At 53.7% G+C, this 17,334-nt stretch overlaps 1 pseudogene; it reads left to right on the forward strand.

Annotated features, from left to right (window-relative positions):
• Window positions 1-1,511: 1,511 nt before the first annotated feature.
• LOC121497820 lies at window positions 1,512-16,526 on the forward strand (annotated as a pseudogene).
• Window positions 16,527-17,334: the final 808 nt, after the last annotated feature.

The raw sequence follows: 17,334 nt of genomic DNA on the forward strand, positions 1-17,334 counted from the left end.
TGCACACTCCAAGTGTCTTCTACACTCAGGGTCGCTCACTGTCATCTGGCTGTTAGGCCTTAGAGGATTCACCTGAGCTGGCCTGCTGGAGGAGAGCTGAGCTGTATTCTGGCCAAAGTCATCCTAGATCCGATCCCAGACGGACAGCTCGCCGGCATGTGAGGAGTCTAGCAGCGAGCACAAGAACCTCCCCGCTGAGCCCACCATCGATCGCCCACCCAGAAGCAAGCTGAGCAGATGCTTTCTATTTGAAGACACAGAGTTCGAGGTGGTTTGTGGCAACAAACAGCTGATGTACAAAATACATCACTGTTCCGTTTCCTCAAAGCCATAATGAGGTCTGAGTCAGCACTGACCTTCTCCGTTCCCATTACAATCACAGAATCAGAAGATCTTTATGCCTACGTTCTCTTTTTCCATTATTGGGTATTTTGATTGGCTCAGATAGAAGCTACAATCCCATGAGAGAGCAAAAAATGGCCTATTTTTAGATAAAAATTAGAGGCAGCCGGCATGGAGGCCATGCCAGCAAATCAGAGTAGAAATATGAACCAGGCAAAGCCCTGTACTCATTGTGTCTCAGAGAAACCAAAAACATCCTGACGTTTTGGTTAAATGGAATGACCTTGAAAACGAATCACCTTAAGAGGTCACACCACCCATCCCCCGGCCCCTGAGCAGAATTTCATCTGATCCAGGCTTCACCATGGCCCAGACTCCACCTGTCCCGTTATCAAAGAGTGAGTTCTTGGGACTCAGACCCTCAGGGTTCAAACTCCCGCTCTAGGGTGCCTAGGCTACGTGAACACAGGCGTGGCTCAGCATATCCTGCCGGAGCCGTCACAGATTAGACGAAGCATGGATGGGCTTAGCACACGGCCTAGCACACAGGGTACCCTCCATAAGTAAGCGCTATTACCAGCTTTTATCAGCCTCCACTAACAGTTAATGACTTAGTCATTCCCTCACAGACACCACTGTCTCCCGACAGAAGAGAGACCAAGAGCAGATGGTATTTGGAATATTCCTTCTGCAGAAAAACCAAGACTATAATTATTTGACTTTTAGACCTTTTTTTCTAAATTAAATATTTCTGGAATCTAGGACATGAGTGACAAGTGAACAGGAACATTAATCCACTTAGGAGAGTGGAATTTTCCTTGGCGTTAAATAAACCACAGTTTGCATCCGTCTTTGGCATTTACCAGCTCTGCGCCCTTAGGCAGGCTACCTAACCACTCTGGGTCTTGGTTTCTTCTCCTGGAAAATGGGAGTTGCCTACCCCACAGGATCATTTTAAGAACCAGTAATTATCAACTAACATTGGCCTCCATGTTTGAATTCAAAAGGCAATGCCACCCCAAGCTCTCAAATCACCCATGGAGCCTACCTGGTGTTGTGTAGCTTAGAACACATGTGCTAGTTCTCTTCTGTCATCCAGTGAAGACGACGCCATGCAAAGCTTTGGCCCAAAGAACCGACCAGATGGCAGGTGAACCAACATTTGAAGAATGCAAAGGATTAAGGCCCATGATGAAGAGCTGGAAGAGGGCATTCCAAGGGAGGAAGAGCTGGTGCAGAGAACCAGAGGTAAGAGCAGGCTGGGTACACTCACCACTGGGCAGGGAGGCCGGGGGGCTAGAGCAGAGAAAGCAGGGAAAGAGGGGTGGGCAGTGCACCCAGAGCGGGGCCGGTGGAAGACCTGGCCATCCCTTGGAGGGAGAGGGAAAGGCTTCAGGGCCATTGAGCAGAGGAGAGAAATGATCTGACAGGCTCACCCTGGGGGCTCCGTGCATGGAGAGCAGACTTGTGGGTTTGAGTGAGAACAAATGGAAATAGGAAGCTCTCTAGCCGAGAAGTTTCTATAATAATCCAAGGAAAGATGAGGACAACTTAAAGCAGACAAGAGCAGTGGAGATAGGGAGCCGTGGCTGCATGTGGGGTATATTCTGAAGGCAGAGCCAATAGGATTTGCTGTTGGGTTGGATGTGGGGTGTGAAGGAAGAGGAGGGATCGAGGACACCTCCCGGATTCTGGATTGAACATAAGCACCTGTCCCCACCAGAGGGTCTTTGAACCTGTTCCTCCTTTTGCTCGAATGTTCTTCTTGTGAATCCCCTGCACGGCCCCCTCCCTTTCGTCCTCCAGGCTACAGCCACTCCATCAGTGAGGCTTCCTGACCACCATGTGGAAAATCACCACCCCCCCTTCCCAGTGCGTCCTAACTCCCTTGCATTGCCCGGTCTTGCTCCATGACCTGTAGCCCTGTTTGACGTACTAGATGTTACGCGTCTGTACAGGCTCCGTCTTCCCCTGTAGGAGTTGGCTCGGACTGCTGTAAGGAAAGCCACAAGGTGAGTGGCTTAGAACAATGGAAATGTATTGCCTCACAGAGCCAGAGGCTGCAAACTCAAGATCAAGGAAGGCTGCTTCCTTCTCAGGGCTGGGAGAAAAAATTTATTCTGTGCCTCTTGCCTTGGTTCTGGTGGTTTAGCTGACTATCTTTGGTCTTCCTTGGCTTCTAGAAGCATCACCCTGATCTCTGCCTTTATGGTCACATGATGTTTTCCCTATGAGAGCGTCTGTGTCCACACCTCTTTCTATAAGGACATCAGTCCTATTAAATCAGGAGCCCACACTACTCCAGCTGATCTTATTTTAACTAATTACATCTGCGATCTTTTTTTTTAAAAGGTTTTATTTATTTATTTGACAGAGAGAGAGCACGCACACAAGCAGGGGCAGAGGCAGAGGGAGAAGCAGATTCCTCGCTGAGCAGGGAGCCCCACGTGGGGGCTCGATCCCAGGACCCCGGGATCATGACCCGAGCCGAAGGCAGATGCTTAACTGACTGAGCCACCCAGGCGCCCCGATCACACCTGCAATCTTATTTCCAAATAAGTTCACATTCTGAGGTACTGGAGATTGGCACGTCAACATATGAATTTTCCAAGGACATGATTCAACCCCTAACACGCCCAACTAGAACATAAACCCCATGAGGGCAGGAACTTGACTTTGGTTTTCTGCTTATCTCAAGTACCTAGAAGACTCATGTTTTTTGTTCAGAAACACTGAAAACACTGAAAAAAATGAATGACTAGAGAAGACTTGGGGAAGGAGGGCTCGCAGGTCTCTAAATCAAGTGTCCCACTTGAGGCCTGTTGTTTGAGATGCTTATTAGAAATCCAAGTACAGATGTCAACTAAACCATTGACTACGGAAGGAAGTAGCGGCAGGAAGCACCGTCGAATCCTTGGAGGGGTCTGGCCGTGAAGGATGAACCAGACTTGGGCAGGTTCGGGCGGCGAAGACTCAAAGGCTTCTCGCCCATCTCGTATCCCAGGGATCCTCAGAACAAGCTCCAAAGACCTGTCCTCCCCAGACCTTCCCCCAAACCCAGCAAGCCTGTCCCGCGTCCGGTTAGGAAAGTCAGAGGCCACAGCTCGAGACTGCTCCGGCTTTAGCGCCCCGGTCAGATGGCCTCGGGAATGGCCGTGCAGGTACCCCGCCAGGTGAATCGGGGTCCCAGGAGGCCCTCGGGGATGAGGCTCTCTCCGCGGCCCATGCCCCCCATGCCTGCGGGGCAGCAGGCCCCCCAGCACCAGGCACCACCACTTAGCAGCTTAAAACCGGGCTCTCAAACTGGTCATTTTCTCCTCAGGGAATCACAGTAAGAAATGACCACCCTGGGAGAGTGGAGCTGGGGGGCAGGAGGGGGCCCCGAGAGGCCTGCAAGCCTGAGGACCCCGAGGACCCCGAGGACCGAGGACCAGTGCCCTGGGGGAGGAGGCCCGCCCAGCTCCGTGGTTGCCATGGTTTGCGCCTGCTGCCTGGGGACCGGTGATGCCCAGCTCGGGGCATCAGGGCATTGGGGCAAGGGGGTGCCCTTCAGCGCCCACCCCACCCCGCCCACAGCTGCCCGGAGGCACGTGCTTCAACCCCGAGGTCACTGGCCCACCTGCTGGCAGCACCTGTCCCCGGCGGCCCTGGGGCACCCCTGGTCCTGCCCAGGGAAGCCGGCTCTCCTGTCTTAGGAAAACAGAACCCCTGGGAGCTCGGGGCCTGCCGGCTAAGCCACCGCTTCCCTCGCCCACCGCACCCCCACCCACAGGGCGGGGATGGCATCGCTTCGCCTGCACGTCTGTGGGCCCAAGCCCCAGCCCAGGGGAACAGCGCCGGCCGGCTCCCTTCTGCAGGCGGCCTCGAGTCGCGGGGTGCAGCGCCCTGGCCGCCACGGGCAGTGGGGAAGGCAGGACTTGAGCGGGCCAGCCGGCCCCAGGCTTTTCCGTTTTCCCCTCTGGAGCACGCTGCATCCGTGTCTACACCCCTGGACGCCAGCCACCAGAGTCCTCTCCGTGGCTCTGGGTGCGCAGGGTGCTGGGCGGCACCCTTGGAAGCCCCACTGTGGTGACCCTGGGCAGCCGGGGTTCCAGGCCTGCAGGCCTCGCGTGCCCCGGGGTACACACACGACTCCGTTCGTGCTGCAGTCAATCAGCACACGTTTGTCAAAACCCTCCCGTGTCACCTACCGAGGTCACCGGGGAAGCTGAGCGCCGGGCACCTGTGACCTGAGGGCTATTTTAGCAACTTCGCTAGAGTTTCGGATGCCTCCAAAATAAAAAGCAAGACAAGATAAACGCAAAACAACCTAATCTGCGCCACATGTCATCTAAGGTGCTGTGGAAAGTAGAGACGAGGGAGCCCTTCTGGGGTAAGACTTCAGGAGGTCACAGGAGCGGGAGCGGGTGTGAAGTGGGAACTGGAGAGTGGCCCGACGAGCTCCCACGTGGCCCGAACACCCAGACTCTAGACCCTCACCATCCCGTAGACCCGCAACGTGAGCCACACAGGAAGCTTCTAGTTTCCTGGCAGCGCACGTAATAAAGCAAAAAGGAAAAGATGCAACTAACTTTAATAGTTTGACCTAATATGTCCCAAAATGTCCTAATATGTCCCAAAATGATCGTGTCAGCGAGTGATCAGTATAAATGATTAGAGATGAGATATCTACTTCCTTTTTTGCATCCTGACTTCAGAATCCAGTGTGTGTTTTGTCCCTAAGGCACATCCACATCCGAGGGGCCTGGCCACCCTTCACCGCCCAACAGCGACAGGTGGTTCAGGGGCCACCTCGGGCCGATGGTGCAGGTCCACACTGGGGCTCTCTGGGCTCAGACCCGGCATCCCCACTCACCTGCCGTGTGGCCCCCGACGGGTCTAAGCCTCGGCCTGTGGCTCCTGGAGCCCTCGACTGGATTAGAAGGTCCTGTCACCGTGGCTGCAGGACCCAGCATCTAGAAAGTTCTGTGGGTGCACTGCTGCTCTTCCAGCTGATGCTCAGGGCAGATGGGAGCCAAGGCTAAGGGAAACCCAAGCAAAGAGTGGTGGGATCGAGAAGGCTCCATGGGGTGCCCTGCTTGCCTCATCGCTGCCCCTGGAGAGATGCTCCTTATGCCTACTGATCCCCCTAATCCCCCCCAGCCGCCCTCTACCCGAAGAGCAGGTGGGGTGTATGAAGGGAGGGGAGGAGGCAGGAAGCCGCAGAGAACAGCAGGGAGGGGAGGGGCAGGGAGGAGGGTGGGGGGGGTGAGGAGGCCTGGAGCCTGGAGCCTGGAGCCTGGCCCCTGTCCGGCCACCACCGCCATCCCCGCAGGGCCCGAAGCCCTTGGTGCCCTCCGTGCTGTGCTCTGCTCCCCCCTCCTGGGCTCCCCACGTGGGCCTGAGTCCCGGAGCCCAGCCCGGCGGCTGCAAGGGGGGTCACCCGGCGAGCCCCAAGCCCCCAGGTCACCCAGGAAACTACATCTGGGTGAAGGCAGCAGACGGCAGGAGTCCAAGGACCCCAGGCAGGGAGCAGCCCGGCTCCCTGGGGAGGCAGGGGGTGGGCACCCGGGGCCCCTTCACCACGAGGGGCCGGGAGCGCCGAGACACGCACCCACCTGCCGGTGCCCACGGGGAAGGGGCGCCCACAGGCTCCAGGACCAGCTCCGCACACAAATCCTCGTGCTGCCGGGCGGTCGGCGCCCCGCAGGTAGGTCCCAAGTGTCAGAAAGGGACTGGGTCTGGAACCACAGGCTCCCTGCGCAGGAGCAGGGCCACACTGTGAGGCCCAGCACACACTTTGCCCGAGAGGTTGGCCTTCAGGCCTTAAGGCCCCGCTGTCACCCACCCCCACAGGCTCGCGTCGGGGTCACTGCAGGAACCCGCCAGCAGGGCTCCCCACTTGGACCCTCGCCTCCTACCCCCCGCTCTCAACACAGCACTCGAAATCCCCTATTTAAAAAAACGCCCGTCAGATCCTGACCCTCCTCTGCTCCAACCCCTCCCCTGCCCCCATGCACGTCCCTGCTCTGGGTGTGGGAGGTTCCCGTGGCCTCCCTCCCACTCCCCAGCCTCAGCCCTGCTCCTCCTGGAAGCCCCGGGCTCATGCTGCCCCAGGGCCTTTGCACTGTGTGAGACACACCTCCCTAGACTCCCCCCTACTGGCCCCTCAGCGGCTTCCCATCTTTGTCTAAATGTCACCATCTGGGGGCTCATGGCGGCATAGCAGGGACATAGCAGAGCCCAGGGGAGAGCCAGGCAGCGGAGCCCAAAGCCTCTGCTGCCCAGGCACCTACACCCGCACCTACACCCGCACCTACACCCGCAGCCTGGGCAGGAAAGTTTGGCCTCTGAGCGCAGCACAGAAGCAGGAGAGAGGGAGGAGGGACAAGAGGGACAAGACGCTTCCCCGGGCGATGGCAGCCGGGCTGGACTTTGTCGCATGAACAGAACTTGGAGAGAAAAGAGGCAGTTGTTACTCCGAAAAGCCTGCGCGGGGCCCAGGGGCGCTCCTGAGGCAGCCAGAGGAGGAAGGGGCGCCCCGACACAGAGGCCCCGGGCAGAGGGGGGCAGAGGGGGGCAGAGGGGTCCGCAGCAGACTAGGGGCCTGGCCAGGACACCTGCTGCCCGAGGGCCGCGCTCCCAGAGCTTGCAGAGCTAAGGGACCTGAGGATGCACCTTCGCGTCCCCCCCACCCGCAACCTCCCTTCTCGCCCCCCAACTTCCACTCTGCCTCTAAGTCAAGTTGTCTCGCTCCCGAAGGCGGCCCCCCAGCGACCTGACGTGGGTCACAGCTCCCCGGAGCACCGGCCGCCGCTCTCCCGCTCACCGCCGAAGCTGACATTAGACCGACTTTTAAAAGACGTATTTTATTGGGTCCCCTCCTGAAGTTCCCACGCTGTGTGATCCACGGCCGTGCGAAGCCCCCCGCCCGCATCTCCTACAGGCCCCCCCACCAGGACCTCTCACCGGGACACCCCCGGGTCCCGCATCCTCCACGCCCCAGGGGAAGCTGCTCCTGGGACCTGTCCCCGCTTCGGTTTTCTCATCTAGGACTTGGGGAGGGCATCCGCCGCTCAGGGCGCCGTGCCTGGCCTGGCCCCGGGGAGCCCGGTGGCACCTGTCTCAGGCTCCTCCATGTGGGGAAAGTCACTCTCCGTCCTGAGCAGGTGCTGCCTTCACACCCGAGGCCCAGCTCAGTCCCAGGTGCCCTCCGAAGCCCCACAGGACGTTGGCCTCACCCCCGTCCTCCCCTTCCCGTGTCCCTGCAGCCATCACTCCCCTCCTTGCTCTGCCCCACGCTCCCGCCTCAGGGCCTTTGCATCTGCTGTTCCCACTGCCCAGAATAGTCTTCCCGAGTGTCCACCAGCCTCACTCCCCCACTTCCTTTAGGTCCCTCTCCGGGGCCGGCGTGCACGGCGGCCGGGCAAGGACTCCCGCGGCAAACCCTCCAACAGGGAAATTTGAATTTGAATTTCGCCCTGAGTTGCTGCGTCTAGAACTGCTGCTTCTGAACAAGTGAAAACACGTTTGCATGTGTCGGCTTCTGCGGGATTGGGGGGGGGGGGAGCAACCAGAACGAGAAACCGCACCCCCGGGCCCCTCTGCCTTCCGAACGTGCTGCCTTACCAGACGCTCTCCCAGCCACGCGCCACCACCAGCACCCACCCCAGGGCCCCCTCACCCGCGTGCCCCTGCGCCCAGGCACCTGCCATCACCTGCTGACTTTGTCCCCCCACCACCACTAGAGAGTAAACGCCCCACACGTGACTAGGGGGTGCTCCGGGCTCGGTCATCCCCATGTCGGGGCGGAGGCCGGGCTTCTGTCCCCCCAGGTGCACCCAGAGGCCGCGCAGCCCCCGAGGAAGGAGTGAGCTCAGGGGAGGAGGGGGAGGGCTCCGTCCCCTAACCCCTAGCCCCTAACCCCTAGCCCCTAACCCGGGCACAGGGAAGGCGGGAATTCTGTCTCAGTCTCTGCTTCATTCTCAGCACCTGGACCGCGCCCAGCACACAGCAGGTGCTCGATAAGTACTTGCCCAGTGACTGAATGAGCTGGGCTCCGTGGGCCACGGCCGGTGCCCGGGAAGCCAGTGTCCGCGGGGACGTGGCTGCAGCCGTGGGTCCTCGGTCCCGGCGCCCTGGGACGGCAGCCCGGATCTCGGCCTGCACAGGACACGCGAGTCCCCACTCCGACCACGGCCCCTCCCGTGCCCCACCCCCGTGCCCCACCTCTGAGGACTTGGCCCTCCTGTGCACACAGATGCAGGCGACCCGGGGACCCACCCCCGGCCTCTCCCGGCTGCATCCCGCGGCCTGCCCCTGCTACCCGCGCTCTGGCCACACGAGGTCACTGTTGTCACACGCGCCAGCGGAGCCAGACCCACAGGCCGTGACAGTCCTGCTTCTCCGCTAGGCTCTGAGGCCCCGGCTCCTGCGGGAATGTCCCTGAGAACAGCGCTGGGGCTGATTCCAGAACTTCCAGAACACACGTGACCTCGGTGTGTCTTTATAAAGGCAATAGATTCGATCAACGGTGGGCTCGGAGGTCAGGGCGTCTGGGTTAGAATCCCATCCCATCTGCCTGTGCCATCTTCTTTTTTTTAATTAATTAATTTATCTATCTATCTTCCTTGTATTTTTTATTTTTTAGATATTTTTAAAATATTTTACTTATTTATTTATTCATGACAGACACACAGAGAGAGGCAGAGACACAGGCAGAGGGAGAAGCAGGCTCCCTGCAAAGGAGCCTGACGTGGGACTCGATCCTGGGACCCCAGGATCACGCCCTGGGCTGAAAGCAGACGTTCCACCGCTGAGCCACCCAGGGATCCCTTTTTTATATTTTTTTACATTTGTTTTTACTGGAGTTCGATTTGCCAACATAGAGCATCACGCCCAGTGCCCATCCCGTCACGTGCCCCCCTCAGTGCCCGTCACCCAGGCACCCCAACCCCCGCCCGCCTCCCCTTCCACTGCCCCTTGGTCGCTCCCCAGAGTCAGGAGTCTCCGTGGTTTGTCTCCCCCTCTGATGTTTCCCCCTCAGCTCCCCTCCCTCCCCTGCGATCCCTTCCACTATGTCATATTCCCTGTGTGAGTGAGACCATATGCTCATTGTCCTTCTCCAACTGACTCCATGCAGCATCACCCCCTCCAGCTCCAGCCACGTCGAAGCTAATGGTGGGTCGTCGTCGTTTCTGGCGGCTGAGGGACACCCCCTGTACACAGGCCACGGCTTCTCTATCCATCATCTGTCAAGGACCCCGAGGCTCCTCCCAGTCTGGCTGTTGTGGACACTGCTGCTGGGAACACTGGGGGGCAGGGGCCTGTATGATCTTGGGCAAAGCTGTCTGCCTTGGTTTCCCTTTCTGCAAAATGTGATAATACGAGTGCTTTCCTCGGCCATTCTGTGAGGACTAACAGAGTGATGCACATAGAACTCTCTGAACAATGACCCAGAAGTGGTAAAAGTTAACTGTTCATTATCACTTTTTCTCCATATCGCTAAGCATGATCTGTAGTGATAATGTTGTGATTAGATTTTGTGATTATTGGGAGCACCTGGGTGGCTCAGAGGTTGAGCATCTGCCTTCGGCCCAGGGTGTGACCCTGGAGTCCTGGGATCGAGTCCCACATCAGGCAGGGAGCCTGCTTCTCCCTCTGCCTGTGTCTCTGCCTCTCTGTGTGTCTCTCATGAATAAATAAATAAGTCTTTAAAAAAAAAAAAGAAAAGAGAAAATAAATATGGAGTTTATATAATTTTTTATTATGAAAAATTTCAAATGTACATAAAAGTGGAAAGAATAGCCTCTGTTTCTACTCATTATTGCTCCCCCCCAACCCTGTCCCAGCTCCCAGACCAGTGTCTGGCACGTCGGGGGCCTTCAGTGCATGATTTCCTACCGGCTACTTATGAGGTGCTGTTACGCAGGCCAGGTCAGTGTCAAGCAGCGAGGCGGAAAGAGTGAGTCAGACCCAGGCCCGGTGCTCAAGGAGCTCCCGGTCTAGTAAGAAAGGCCGACCTAACCCGGCAGCCTCCCAGGGTGACGATGAATTACTGGAGGGTGTGAGGGGGAATCTCATCTGGTCAGGCGAGGTTTCCTGGAAGAAACATCTATGCTGAGAACCGAAGGATGCACAGGAGCTAATGAGGTGAAGAGGGTAGGAGAAGAGCGTCGTAGGCAGAAGGAACAGCAAGTGCAAAGGCCCTGAGGCGGCACAGCCGGGTTCGGTAGGCAGCGGGACAGAGGGCCAACTGAAGCGTCTTCAGAATGAGAATAAAGAGAACCAGTCATGAACCCTGCCTGTTAATCCCTCCCTGCCACCTGCAGCCCATCCAGACCCTCTAGTGCTCTGCGTGACCTCCTGTCCCATCGGTGTTTCCAGCCCCGGACGGCCTACACCCAGCTCCAGGAGGGCAGGAAGCTGAGCCAGTGAGAGCAGCCGAGAGACATCTGCGGCCACTTGGACGTGGAGCTGGGCCGGGCACCACCGCGGTGGGGGGGCAGTGCAGACAACAGGAAGAAAGGCTGTGGGTGGGGCAGGGCAGATGTGAGCCGGTGAGGTGGGGTGGGGTGGGTGTCAGACCCTGCCAGCGTGGTGGAGTCGAAAACTCTTACCACGACCCAAGCTCTCTGGTCCCTGCATCTTTCTCCAAATGCACCTGTCGCTCAGCCCGCCCCCCTGTGCTCCACCGCACTGCTGTCCCCTGTTCTCCAGCCCACCAATCCCTTCTGCTGCCCAGCGCCCACCCTCCCACAGCCTCCTCCTCCCCAGAGGCTCCTCCTCACGCCACCACGTCTCCCAGACTGGGCAGCTCCTAGTCGTACCCCCACATGTGCTGCCCTGGCTTCCCCCCCAAGCGGATTCTCCTCAGCCTGTTAATCTCCCTAATTAAAACTTTGCTCTTCCCTCAGACTACTTACCAAGTTAGCAACTGAATATCTGTTTATGTAGGAGTAACTTCCGTCTCCCTCCCTCCACTCCATCATGAGTTCTGGGGACACCCCATGGTTTCACTGTTCCCCACAGTGTACCCAGGGCTCAGGCAGTGTCTAGCGTGTGTAAGTATTTAATAAACGTCTGAATGAATTAGTGAACGAATGAATGAATGGGGTCAGCACTAGGGTACAAGCCCATTCAATAGCCAGCAGGATTACTGCTATCAGGTTCCCATCCTTAAGTGTCCAGCACTGACCGATCTGGTCTCCTGGGTATCAGTGTCACTGCCATCATCGCTATTATCATATTTATAATGACAGTGGCCACCCACATCCTACTAGAAACAGGGGCACCCAATTCAAAGTTGCCCCGTCGTTGCTCCATATCTCATCACGCTCTTGATGTCTGAACTCATCACTGTCACAAATTATTTATTTGCTTGTGTTTTTGTTGTCCAACGCCCTGGCCCAGAAGAGCAAGGGCCTGGATTATCCTGGCCACGGCCCTCATCCCCGGCATCGAGAACAGTGTTTGGCATCCAGGGGGTATTAACTCTCACGTGTTCGCCTGCATATACCATCTCATTTTGCATTTCCATATGCCTCTATGGAGCACATGCAAGAAAGCCCACGTTACAGACTAGGAAAGAGAAGTCCAGGAAGGCCGTCTGACTTCCAGGTCACAGCTAGTCAGTGGCAAGCAGTAACGACTGCAGCCCTGGTTCCTGGATTTGGAACTTTCTCTAAGTAATCCGGTGGCTCACGAGGCTCTGACACTGGGCAGGATTTTTTCCTCTACTTCCAAATCCTAGAACTTCATTAGTAAACACAAGACAAATGCAGGATCATCCTGTAGGGAAGACCCACACTGGCTGTCCCCAACCCAGGAAGTCCTCACCCACCCAGAAACCCAAAGACAAAACAAGGAACAACTATCATATGCCTAAACTCACAACCTAGGATGCCAAGGCCTCACTTAGTAACCAGCACCTCCCATGACCTGGAAAATACCCTTCCCTTCCCTGAGTCTTTACCTACTTATCTAAGAAATAAAAAGTAGGCAGCAGCTCTCCACCTTTTTATATATCTTCTCTCTGTATCCTTCAAGTCCTTGATTTTTTTTAAAACCCTGCAAGCAATAATTTTTCCCCCAAAACAAAATAGTTGGTGGACATGATGCTCCAAACATATGCACAACTGGGTTGTGAGCACAGACTTCCTGCAGGAGCCACATCATTAGGTGGGCCACACTTGGAGGATACAAACATAGTGATGAGAGCCTTGGAGGGCTGCCCAGAAAGAAAAGAGCGACCATGTGTGTGTTGGAATCCTTTCCAAGAGACACTTCTAGAATTTCCTTTCAGAACGTGAGCTGGCAAGGAATTGGAGGACAGTTTTGTCATAAGTCACGAATAGATAGGAATTAAAACACAGAGACAAACAAAGAAGTTTCTGGGTAGAAGACTGTAAACTTAAATCCACCCAGAGAATCAGGGCTAAAACCAGGACATTTTGACGTCTTCATAAATGTTCAAAAAAAGAAATGATGGAGTAACACCTACAGACATCATTAAAAATTCCAGCAGGCTGACATGCCAAGCAAAGAAGAGTCAAAGATTGTACAATTGGTGACAACAACAACAAAGAGAGTACCAACAAGAGAAAATACAGACTAATGATTTAGAGGAAATCATTGCAAAACAACTTCAACTCGATTAATAAAATTAATAAAAATGAAAAAATATTTTCCAGGTCCACGCAGGGTTAATGCATTCATTACTCATTCATTCAGCAGCCTTTCCAGAATCTTGACCTCAGGTCTCACTAGGTACCGGTGTGATGAACATTCACCATAAGCAGACATCAGTGATGGGGGCAGTGCAAAGACACCTCCTAACAGAATCACGGGTGTGACCCAATAACCTGTGACCAGCCTAGTTATAATTCTGGTCCCCAGAGAAGAGATGCCCCATCTCAGTGTTTAGAACCCTGAGCAGTCACCCTTCCTCTGCTTGTGCTGAGCAGCCAAGGAAAGCATTCCTAACCTGAAGCCATGGGTGTAGCCCTAGGGCCAGGGAGCTGGGAAGTGTGAAAAGAGCTCCAAAAGGGCAGAGAACCCCTGCACTCTGGAAGATAAAGTACCAGCAGACTCACCAAATTACACGTCCCAATCATCCTTCACAATCCCTGGACACAGACTGCTGAATAGAAAGAATATTCAGAAGGAAGAGAGGAACAGGGAATCTTAAACATGACTACGAGCACATCGTCAAGACTCACCCCACTCTTGAGGGACACTTACACCCAGAAAAAGAAGTCCCAAACTGAACAAAGGAATGAACACCTGAAGAAATGAAAATAGCAAAGAAATGATTTTTTTAAAAATAAACATAATTAATTAATTTTCTCAAAGGGACAAGAGAGTCTAATAAATCAGTAAGATAAGAGCCAACGATTATAATCACAAACAATTAGAGATGGTTAACATTTCAAAACACGACCACCTGAATGAAAAATTCAGTAGGGGTTTGAATATAAGAATAGACATAGTTGAAGATGAATTGTGTAAGACAGAAGCTTGAGCTCAGAAGTCCCTCAAAATACACTTCAAAGATCTGAGAGCTATAAAATATCAGAGAAAATGAGATCAAAGACAGAAAGTGTAAGGGGAAAGTTAATAGACATACAAGGGGAAACCCTGGTGGTCCCAATAGCTCTCTGATATAGCACAACCCGATAGAAATATAGTGCAACCCATAAATGCAAGCTGCACGTAATTTTACATTTTCTAATACCAACTTAAAAAGTAAAAGGAGGGCAGCCCCGGTGGCTCAGCGGTTTAGTGCTGCCTTCAGCCCCGAGTGTGATCCTGAAGACCCGGGATCGAATCCCACGTTGGGCTCCCAGTGCATGGGGCCTGCTTCTCCCTCTGCCTGTGTCTCTGTGTCTCTGCGTCTCTGCCTCTCCCTCACTGTGTGTCTCTCATGAATAAATAAATAAAATCTTTAAAAAAAGTAAAAGAAACAAGTGAAATTAATTTTAATAGTATATGTTAATGCATTACTTATGAAATATTACCATTTAAACATGTAATTAATATTAAAAAGTTAATGAGATAGGCTCTATTTTTTTAATAAGTCATAGAAATCTGGAGAATATTTTAAACTTAACAGCATGTCTCAGTTCAGACTAACCACACCCCAGATGCTTAACAGTCAAATGTGTCTTGGGGCTACCACAGTGGGCAGTACAGATCTTTTTTTTTTTAATTTATTTATTTATGAGAGAGAGAGGGGGGGGGCAGAGACACAGGCAGAGGGAGAAGCAGGCCCCATGCACTAGGAGCCCAACGTGGGATTCGATCCCGGGTCTCCAGGATCGAGCCCTGGGCCAAAGGCAGGCGCCAAACCGCTGCGCCACCCAGGGATCCCCGGGCAGTAAAGATCTAAGAGGACTTTAGAACAATTAGAGAACAATTAAAATGTAGGAGAGGACGTTAGAAACAAGGTGAAGACATGAATCTCCAGATTAAAAAAGATTCACCAAGTTTATGAAAAGAGACCCACATTTAGAAATGCAATAGAAAGCTTGCAGATCAGCACAGAGAAAATCCTGAAAGCTTCCAGAAAAGATTACTAACACAGGAAGGAAAATAAAATTGAGATCAGACTTGTCATCAGCAACACCAAACACTGCAAGAAACAAGGTTAACTTCTGAGGGAAAATTACTTTGGATCAGGAATTCTTTACTGAGACAAATTAGTCACTCATTTAGAGGTGAAAATAAAACTTGCACTCAGAGGCTGTACTCAGAAGTTCATCCGAGACCCTTTCTAAAATCTATGAAACTGAGGTTCTCTTACATCGACCGCCTAAGAGTCGCGCTGTAAGAAGCAACAACCTCTCCTCTTCGCCACCCGCCCGGCAGCCGCCAAGCAGCAACCACGCGTGAGTGTATCTCGATCCACGTTGGCCAGGCAGGAGTCCAGATCGGCAATGCCTGCTGGGAGCTCTATCGCCTGGAACACGGCATTCGGCCCGATGGCCAGATGCCAAGTGACAAGACCATTGGGGGAGGAGATGACTCCTTCAACACCTTCTTCAGTGAGCCGGGCGCTGGCAAGCATGTGCCCAGGGCAGTGTTTGTAGACCTGGAGCCCACAGTCAGTGATGAAGTTCGCACTGGCACCTACCGCCAGCTCTTCCACCCTGAGCAGCTCATCACAGGCAAGGAAGATGCTGCCAATAACTATGCCCGAGGGCACTACACCATTGGCAAGGAGATCATTGACCTTGTCTTGGACCGAATTCGGAAGCTGGCTGACCAGTGCACGGGTCTTCAGGGCGTCTTGGTTTTCCACAGCTTTGGAGGGGGAACCGGTTCTGGGTTCACCTCCCTGCTGATGGCAAGAAGTCCAAGCTAGAGTTCTCCATCTACCCTACCCCCCAGGTGTCCACAGCTGTAGTAGAGCCCTACAACTCCATCCTCACCACCCACACCACCCTGGAGCACTCTGATTGTGCCTTCATGGTAGACAATGAGGCCATCTATGACATCTGTCATAGAAACCTCGATATTGAGCGCCCAACCTACGCTAATCTAAACAGGCTGATAGGTCAAACTGTGTCCTCCATCACTGCTTCCCTCGGATTTGATGGGGCCCTGAATGTGGATCTGATGGAGTTCCAGACCAACCTGGTGCTCTATCCCCACATCCACTTCCCTCTGGTCACATATGCCCCTGTCATCTCTGCTGAGAAAGCCTACCATGAGCGGAGATCACCAGTGCATGCTTTGAGCCAGCCAACCAGATGGTGAAATGTGACCCTCGCCATGGTAAATACATGGCTTGCTGCCTGTTGTACCGTGGCAATGTGGTTCCCAAAGATGTCAATGCTGCCATTGCCACCATCAAGACCAAGCGCAGCATCCAGTTTGTGGACTGGTGCCCCACTGGCTTCAAAGTGGGCATTAACTACCAGCCTCCCACTGTGGTACCCGGTGGAGATCTGGCCAAAGTACAGCGAGCTGTGTGCATGCTGAGCAACACCACAGCCATTGCTGAGGCCTGGGCTCGCCTGGACCACAAGTTTGACCTGATGTATGCCAAGCGTGCCTTTGTTCACTGGTACGTGGGTGAGGGCATGGAGGAAGGAGAGTTTTCTGAGGCCCGTGAGGACATGGCTGCCCTGGAGAAGAATTATGAGGAGGTTGGTGTGGGTTCTGTCGAAGGACAGGGTGAAGAAGAAGGAGAGGAATGCTAAAGTTAAAAATGTCACAAAGGTGCTGATTTTGCAGGGAAGCTTATTCTGTTTTGAACATTGAAAATTTGTGCTCTGATCAGCTAATTTGTATGTAGCAGTGTATACTCTCATATACAATTACTGACCTATGCTTTAAAACACAACGCTTTGTTACAGACCCAAGCTGTCCACTGCTCTGATGGGTTTGAATAAAGTATTCCCTGTCTTAAAAAAATAAAATAACATAACATAAAATAACATAAAATAAAATAAAATAAAATAAAATAACATAAAATAACATAACATAACATAAAATAAAATAAAACAAAATCTACAAAACTCTCTCTCCCACAGTCAGGGAGACAGGAAACGAGCTTGACTTTTAGAGCAGTAAGTCCTCCACTGGCCAAAACGTATCTCCAGATGATAAGAGCTAAGTGTCAATTTAGACCATCCCAGGACCCTAGGAATAGCCATGACTCCTCCCTGAGTAAATGGACCTAAAACTCACCTCCTGCACGTGAGAAGCGAGAGAAAAGAGAGGATATATAGTCCCAGGAAGAATCAGAGCAGCTCTGGGCCTCCCAGGCCAACTGGCCACTGGAGTCAGGAAGCCTCCTCACGGCTTCCCCAACAGACTGTCCCCAACAAACCCTGCTTGAATGACCCCAACCACAGGCTTCTCACTACTCCTGAGACAGCCCATTCCACTCACCGCTGGGCAGTTTGGGCCTGTTAGAAGGCCCTTTGTGTTGAGTTAAAAACTTATCTCGTTTTATCTTAGGAACAAAAGAATTCTATAATTAGGAGGAAAGTCAAGATCATTTTG

Source organism: Vulpes lagopus, chromosome 8, assembly GCF_018345385.1.
Source record: "Vulpes lagopus strain Blue_001 chromosome 8, ASM1834538v1, whole genome shotgun sequence".
Classification (NCBI taxonomy): domain Eukaryota; kingdom Metazoa; phylum Chordata; class Mammalia; order Carnivora; family Canidae; genus Vulpes; species Vulpes lagopus.